Source organism: Cupressus sempervirens, chromosome 1 (assembly GCF_028749045.1).
Source record: "Cupressus sempervirens isolate cs-2001-9-10 chromosome 1, ASM2874904v1, whole genome shotgun sequence".
NCBI classification, from domain to species: Eukaryota; Viridiplantae; Streptophyta; class Pinopsida; order Cupressales; family Cupressaceae; genus Cupressus; species Cupressus sempervirens.
This window is the reverse complement of record NC_143118.1, coordinates 756,733,346-756,742,543: the sequence shown is the minus strand read 5'-3', so window position 1 is coordinate 756,742,543 and position 9,198 is coordinate 756,733,346. Positions and strand designations below refer to the sequence as shown.

The window sequence follows — 9,198 nt, the reverse complement described above, 5'->3', positions numbered from 1 at the left end:
ATTAATTTAATGAATACCACATCAAATATCCATTTAAATTATAATATTTGGAGAAATCATCCATTTTTTAAGAAATTAAAATAGAAAACTTTAGTTACTAAACAACTAAATAAATAGAGATAAAGGAAATATAAATAATTTTAGATGTAGTAAATTAAATTCTAATCATTTTCTAGTTGATATCTATCAACATTTCTTTAGATAGATTTAGTTAAGATATCTATACTAGTAATTATTTTACTAATTAAAAAAAGATGAGAAGAGTTTTTTAATATTAAAATAAAAAATGAATAATGTTGGATATCATTTTCTTAACATGAACAGATATTTTGACCACAAATTTTCAAGGGCAATCCCACATTTTAAGTTTATCAACTAATAATAAAGGATACAATGCATAATGATATGTAAGTACAACAAAGTGACTGAACTTTTATATATATATATATGTGTGTGTGTGTGTGTTGACAATTTAAATTTAACACTTCTATTTATTTTAAATACTTAAAAGAGGTTTAAAGTGAATAAATATTAAAATGTTATAATCATTTAAATTGTGAATAGTAATCTTTTAGAAGTATATTTGGTTTAAAAGTTTAGATTGTTGAACGGTTTAAAAGAAGGTTCAACGAATAAATATTAAAATTGAGAAGTTATTTAAAAAAATATTTTAGATTTTAGAAAAAGAAAATCACATTATTATTATTATTATTATTTTAATGGTGGTCTTCTTTGATATTAGACTTTACATTTACCAAAACTTAATCATTGAAAACCTTTCAACTCACCAATACACCAATACATCAAGGCCCATTGTTAAATAAACTTTTGAATTAAATATTTCAACTCGTATAGATTTTTAAATAAATCTATCTACAAAAATGCCAATATATTATTATTATTTAATTCACTATTTCTAAAATTATTTATATTTCTTTTATTTCTATTTATTTAATTTTTAACTAATTTAATCTTTTTATTTTAATTTCTGAAAAAAATAATGATTTATATTTCAAAATATTATAATTTAAACAAATATTTTATATTATATTTATTAAATTATTTTTAAAAATATATTTTATTTATAATAAGATTTAAACTTTTGTCATGTAAATGATTGTCAAATTTAATCTAAAAGAATAAAAGTTAACATTAGCACGTCGCACCATTCCACTCCACCTATTCTGCCAGCATAAATTATTTCTGGCAAGAAGATTGATATGAAATAAGGTTGGCGATTTGATATTAGACTTACTCCGAACTGATCATTGACACCTTGTGTAGCCGTTGCATTGGAGTTTCCTGATGTAGCCAATGTGTTAATATATTTCTGTCATCGTGGAGGGTCGTGTTTAGTCCCTTTTTTGCATGGTGTGGTATCTTCTCCGAGCAGGGCGTGGAAAGTCTATTCTTGGGTTCTCTACTGGAGCCGACATAATCCTGTTCATGGACGTTTAGATAATTGCAGAACATCACGTGGTTTATCACTTGCATTGCTGCTGAAGCTTTACTTTGGGGTCGAATTCGACATTGCATGTTGTGAGGTTTTTTTCTTGTTATTTGATACTGGAGATTATTAATTTTAAGCCCTAAAGATATATTTGAAATTAATGTTGGGAGGGTTTGTAGCTTTTCCAATTTGCATGGATTGGTGGAAGTTGTACGAAGTACCAATAAGTCATCTTTGAGCGTGGACTGCATGCTGAAGACTGTTGAAAGTTAATGTGCCGCTGCTGGATATTCCAAATTAATGTATGGAATTGCTGCTGTTGATTTCAGCGTGCATCCGTAATATAAAGGTCAGTCAATTATAAATATTGCTCATGCAAATTTTATTTGTTGATACAACTAGGAAAGTCATTTGTTTCCATCTATGTGTATGAATGGATCAAGTTTGTAATTCTCAATCACTGTATTTGCTCTTATTTCTGCATTAACCTACCTACTCGTAAGCCTCAATTCAAAACCTTTGTAAAAGTACATCAAACTGTTAAGCACATTCTCAGATGAAGTTGAAAAATTCTTTGGAGAAGTTAGTGTAGGAATTTTACAGGCCAACGCTAATTGTTAGGAAGAATGATAATTAATGTTTTTAAAATTTTTAAATAAAAACCTGCTCAAAATTTGTAACTTTATTCAATAATTCACTAAACTGATGCCTTTTTTGGTCCAATATATAAATTAATAATTCTGCCTTGAACAGATTTTATTGAAGATGTTTCTGAGACGGCCAAATATAAAAGAAGAATAAATAAGAAACCATAAAATTGAAAGGTGATCATGCTCTAAACCCCACGACTTTGCTCTAGGAGAAATCTGTCAGTAAGTGCAGGTGTCCAAGTTCTTCTGTAACCGACAAGGTGACCATTCTTAACATAGAAATTTTCTATCATGGAGTAACGTGGTGCCAAAACGACACTATTCTCCTTTTTTAAAAATAAGGGAAGATATTTTCTCAATAAGGAGAGAATCGGGCCAAAACCAGGCAAGTTTGAATGCCATTATGAGGAGATAAAGGGGAAATGTCAGAAAACAAACGACATGCTGTAACTGGAAAAGGAAGGAAGAGAGTTGGGACACACAGGAATGCAAGTCGAAAACCCAAATAGTGAGGCAGGTTGGATGTATTACAAAAGAAAACAGGGAAATTGCGACAGAATATATGTTGCAGTAAAAATATACCCGTTTACTAGCAAGGATGTGTAGGCAAGCAGAGAGAATGTGAAATCCATTGAAGGAATGGAAAAAAAAAAGAGAGAGATTGAGAGAGAGAGAGAGGGAGAGAGAGAAAGAGTGAAATACAAACTTACAGGTTTTTGAACATTTGTTCAATGGTTTATTTAATGATCTTAAAAGATTGATTTTTTAATGATGAATTGTATCTGTTTGGGATTTAATATAGGTGCCACAGGAAGATCACGACTTCTTAATTCAGTCATATAATGTCTATATTTTTATTGTTTTCATACCTTGTCTACCTGCAAGCCACAAATATATATATACACACATACATACATACATACATATATATATGCACATACATATATACATACATACATACATACATGTATGTACACACACACACACATTGCTAAAACTCATATTCCATTATGCATTCTATTATGGGTCATTGTATATCCTTACGCACGTGTATGATATCTTTACATCTGTCAATCACCTTTGTTTAATTAGTATATGTAGCTTTCATTTGGTAAACATCTTGTAGTTATTGCATTTCATGAGATGGCATGCCATTAGGGCTTGTAGATCATGCCTTGTCTATGCATCTGGCATATGCGGACGACTATATAAATATAGGGAAAATTTAAAATATACACTGATTTGCAATATACATGTCATTCATATGAAACTAAGCACAAAGCATGTCACTTGAACATTATAGAATAGAGTAATGAGACTCATCGTGAGTTGGGTGAGTCTCTCGAGTTGGTGAGTCAAGGAAGGCTTCCCAGGTCAAAATGACCCGTGATCTGGGCTCAGCGGGTCAGGGAGTGTGACTCGCGTGACTTGCGAGTCACGACAATAAAAGTCCGAGCAAGTTAAAAAATAAAAAAATTGCTTAGTTTTTTAATATATTTTTTGGTTCTTTTTTATGCTTAAGACCCTAAAAAGGCTTTCATAACACTCTATTGTGAGAAAAAGAAAGAGAGAGGAAGAAGAGAGAAAGAGTGTCATTGTTTTGCAACCAGTTGGAAGGAAGAGGAGAAAAACTTACATTTGTGAAATTGGAGCAACTATACGCTTGCATTTAGATCATCAAGGAGTTTCTCAACACTTCTCAATGCATTTCAAAGAGGTAAGAGTTGATTTTGATGATTTTTTCTCTATGCTTATGGGTTTTTTGGATGAATTTTTTTGTATGTTTATGAGTTTTGTTTTACTTTAAATCTTCATAAAATACAATGCTTAAATGGTAATATTTGGTCTAAAATGTCTTATTGCAGCAACCTTGACATTTTTCCTTACTCATTATGGCTCCTGGAGGTAAAAAACCCAAGCTCTCTAAAGGCAATAAAAAAGAGAGTGCTGGAAGTACACCATAGACTTTCTGGGTAGAGGTAGAACTCAAACAAAATGCCTATTTTGTAAGGTCATTAATAGTGGGGGGATAAACAGATTGAAATACCATATTGCTGGCATACGTGGTCATGATACTGAGCCTTGTAAAGTTGCAACTCCTGAGGTTTAACGGTTTTGTTATGTTGCCTTAGAAAAATATGAACAAGAAAAGGAATTAAAACAAAGACAATTAGCAGAGTTAGCTCAGATTGGTTCCAATTCCCTTCCACACTCGTCTAGAAATGTTTCTGTATCTAGTTTTACACCGCTAGGTTCAATAGGTTGTGTTGGAAAAGGTTCTTTCCCTTCCCTCCTATTGTCCTAGTGCTTCTGCTAGTTGTACTTCTTCTATATCTATTCCTTGCACTGCTAGTGGCGCTGCCTCTGCTAGTAGTACTAGCTTTACCTTTCGTCCTAGAGTCAAAAAATCTAAGTTGGACAATTTTTTGGCACCATGTTCCGCTCCTGGTGCACAACCCTCACTTGAGAGCTTGGTCTGAAATAGGGAGATCCATGAAGCTGGAATACAAGCAATTTGCAAGTTTTGGTTTTTCTGCAACATTCCATTTATAGCAGCTAGGTACTTCAACTTCATTTATATTTGATTGTTTTACGTTTTAAACTTTTAAGTTTTAAATTCAATTTTATAATTTTAACTTGATGTTCAAATATGCTAATTAATTTTTTTTAAAATGTAAGAAGACTCCTTAGTGGCAGGGGATGATTGATGTGGTTTCCATCTATGGTGCAGGGTTTAAAGCCCTCACTGAGATGAGTTGATTGACCCCCTCTTACTAGAAATGGTTGCGGAGATGAAACTTGAGTTGGAGGACCATAGAAAGATTTGGAGCCAAAGAGGGTGTACCATTATGATGGATGGATGGACAAATAGGAGGAATATGACCTTCTTAAATTTTCTTGTTTCTAGCGGAGGTAATTCATCATCCTCTTTTTCTCGAAGTCTAAAATTTAATGTATTATTCAATAACTAAAATTTTGTTTTATTGACTATTCAATGATAATTATTTTGCCTAATTTTCACTTTCAGGATCCACCATGTTTTTGAAGTCTATAGATGTTTCCTCACATGTCAAAAGTGCAAAATTCTTATGTGAGGCTATTGAGGAGGTCATAAGGGAGGTGGGGGAAGAGAATGTTGTCCAAGTGGTGACTAATAATGTAGCTAATTATGTTGCTGCTAGTAAAATTTTAACTTCGAAGTTTAAAAAAATTTATTTTAGTTTTTCATTAAATTTTGAAAATTAAAAGTTTTTTAACACATCAAAAATTTTCATTGTTTACTAACTAATTTAAAATTGCTGCTGGAAAACTTTTGATGGAGAGACACTCAAGAATTTTTTGGACTCCATGTGTGGCCCTTTGCCTTGACCTCATATTAGAGGATATTGGCAAGCTTGAATGGGTGAAATCATGTGTTCCTAAGGCTAAAAATCTTTGCAAGCTCATTTATAATCATGCCTTGGTCCTCAACATTATGAGGGAATATATGAAGGGAAAGGAGCTGGCTCATTCTGGTATCACAAGATTTGCCTCTAATTTTATCACACTAAAATCCTTGTTGAGTTCAAGGTTAGCTTTGAGGTACATGTTTGTTGGTCCACAATGGAGTTCTTCCTTCTTTGCCACCACCCCTGCAGGGATAGATGCAACAAAATGCATTTATGGTGAAGGAGGTTTTTGGGAGCCATGTAAAGAGATTGTGGAGGTAATTTAAATTTTAAAAGCTTAAGTCTTAAAATTTTATAAATTAATTTATCATTTTTGTTTTATTTTCATTATGCAACTTTGCAAAGTTCCATCATTTACTAATTTGTTTTTTTGTTTAATTGTTTTGTAGATCACTGAGCCCCTTGTAGTCCTCCTACGAGTTGCTGATGGGGAGAAGCCCGCTATGGGCTACATATATGAGGGCATGGATAGGGCCAAGGAGGCTATTAAGGCCAAATATGTAGGAGTTGAGGACAAGTATGACCCTATTTGGGACATAATTGATAGGAGATGGCAAAATTAGCTTCATAAGCCCATCCACGTAGTAGCCTATTACCTTAATCCTGCATACCGTTTCTATGAAGATTTCAAGGCAGATGAGGAGGTTCTTAGTGGCCTGTACACTGTGATATCGAAGATGGCCACTAATTCCACATATATATTGCTTGAGATGGATGTCTATAATAATGCATCAGGGCCCATTTTTTCAAGTCAAATTTAGATAGAAGGTCGTACAAAATTGCAGTCAGGTAAAAATTGCAGCTTAAGCCTTATACAATCTAGTTTCTAAATTTCTAGCTTTAAAGTTCAAATTTTGAAACGAGACTATTATTTTTTCTTTTCCTTTTTTCAAAATTCAGATAGATGGTGGCAAATGTTTGGGCCTTCAACCAAAAACCTTCAACAAATTGCTATTCACATTATGAGCTAGCCAAGTAGCACTTCTAGATGTGAGCGCAACTGGAGCATGTTCGAGCACATCCACTTGAAGATGCGCAACAGGTTGTTTGTGGAGAAAATGGATAAACTAGTCTTTGTGCATTGCAACCTGTGCATTAGGATCAGGGAGATTTTGGATAGTGACACCTCTTTGATTACTCTAGAGGAGGTTGATCTAGAGTTTGAGTGGATCACTGAGGCAATTGATCCTATCTTTAATGATGAGGACCTAGATTGGGTTGACGAGGTAGATAGAGAGGTTGAGGCCGTGGCTATGGTAGCAGAGGACTAGAGAGCTCCAGTTGTTCCTAGTGGCACTTCACAGGCATTGACAAAGCTAGAGACTACAATTGATCCTAGAGGCACCTCACAGGCTGATGCTATGGCTAATCAGTCATCCAAGACCTACCCTAGGCGCCTTACTAAGAGGCATTTTACAGATTATACTAAGCCTAAGGTTGAGGTTGGTGATGAGGATGAGGATGAGAACTAGGGGTCATAGCTATATTCTTGTTTTAACTTAACATATGATCAGAATTTGGAACATTTGATGATGACTATGGATGTGTTGGATTTCATGGATTTCATATACATTTTGATGGGTTTCATGGATTTATTATTTTATATATCTATGTTTTACTTTTCTAATATTTCCTTCACCTACTGTTTAGTATTTAACAATTTACCTTTGTAGCATTGTACTTATGTAATCGATGTATGTTTAACTTTTAAGTATGTGCATTGTGATCAAATTACCTTCTATTTAAGGATGTTATTGTGTCTTTAAGCTTTATTCAATAATGGGTGCATGGAATGTTCTTTAAATCCTGAAAAATCTCAAAATTTTGAAGTTTTTTCACTTTGTTGAGTCACTGCCGAGTCTGAGTTGGGTCACGAGTCAAGTTACCCTTGACGAGTCTGAGCTGGGTCTGAGTCACGTTACTTTGTTATAGAACCTTAATGTTACATCCCAAAATTTTGACTTAATTTTAAACTTGTTCATAACCGTTGGATTTAATAGATTATTCTTTCATAATCATGTGAAATAGGTAGCTATTTTTATACGTTGTATTAACCGTTAATGAGATGGTCGTTAACCATTAACTGTTATTAGATGATTAGCAGTTGCTTGATTTAAAATAATGATTATTATGTTTATATGAAATTATTATAGAATTATTATTGTGGCAAAAGTGTTTTCATGGGTGATTGTAGGAGAAGATGTAGGGGAGGGGGGAAGCATTGCTAAATGGGATCATCGGAATGAGATGTTCGCTTAGTTCAGTCATTAGGATCGGCAGGTATGACCTTGAGCTTCTTTGGAAAGGACGCAATGACTTGGTCATAGGATACATTTATGGGACCTGCATGAGCTATTAAGAAAATAATCTAAACATAAAATAATCAATTTTTAAAATATAAAACATACCTCAAGAGATTTTTTGATCTTCATCATATTATTATATATAAATACTTACATACGTACACAAATATAAAAATGAAATGGCACCAATAAATTATAATAACGTAATTTAATGATGTCACCCCATTAATATACTTACATGAATGTATATAAGCATATATTATAATAATAAATATTTGAAACTATAGACTTTCCAACTTTTCCTTCCAACCTTTTATTTTCTTTCTCCTTCCCTCTCTTTTCTTTATCGATTTTAACACTTGGTATTCAAATTGACATATGTTATATAATTGGTGGAAGCCAAGAAGGCACGACCTTCCTTAAGCCATATATGAAGTCCGACACTTGTTTTATTTATGCTCGATTGCCTTAACGTTCAGACTCATTCCTTGGATGTATTTCTGCACATCTCAACCTTCTTACTGCATTTCTTTGTTATCATATCACCATCAACCTTCCATTTCTACCGCGTTCCTTGTTCTTCTAATATCTTCAACATTCAAACCCACATAATCTAGTGAGCCAAAGTTCATTATATTGACTTCTAGTCTATGCATCCGATTGTCATAGAATTTTTGCCGTAAGAACTCAGACCTTGGAGTAAGTCTGTATTGAAATGTCTGCAACAAAGGAAGAACAGATTCCAATTCGGATTGTAGGGGATTCAAGCATATCCCGAGTTTACATCAGGTCATGTTATGACATTATCATATTATTTAATTACTTTCCAAAGCAGCCAGTTAGGCATCTTAGATAATTATCATTTCAAGATTCAATATGAGATGCTACTTATTCAATGTCCTTATTATCAATCCTTTTTCCTTTCACAAGTCAATTGGATACCACCCATATTAAAGTGTCTTAAAGTATATTAATATCTAAACTAGAAATACTATTCAATGAGTTATGCTGATCTCAAGAATATGCTTTATGTTGTTGCAATTTGTGATAAAAGATATTAAGAGCATAATGCTCATGACTTATTCGAAACACATAGGATTCATCGGCAATGCAGCCAGGGAATGGTGAAGAGGTGTAAAAAGAGTAGAGAGATCATAAACTTTCTAATGCACCTGGGACTCATCGTCTGCTAGCCATGAAATGGTGAAGAGGTGGAATAAATCTGCAAGAAAACAAGGAGAAATCAGACATGATTAACTTAAGTGAAATATACTTAATAGTTCATGCTTATCCTTATAACGGAACCTGTTGTCAAATTGAGCGGTGGTGATCGGGTCGATGAATCC

General features: G+C 33.3%; 1 protein-coding gene across 1 annotated transcript in view; it reads left to right on the top strand.

The window, feature by feature from the left end:
* Nucleotides 1-1,249: 1,249 nt before the first annotated feature.
* LOC149580102 (protein ROOT INITIATION DEFECTIVE 3-like) overlaps nt 1,250-9,198 on the top strand; it is a 287,451-nt gene continuing 279,502 nt past the window's right edge. Inside the window, exons 1-2 of the mRNA XM_089789119.1 lie at nt 1,250-1,539; nt 1,630-1,799. The gene's annotated coding sequence lies outside the window, so the exon portion shown is untranslated. The remainder of the gene's footprint in view (nt 1,540-1,629; nt 1,800-9,198) is intronic.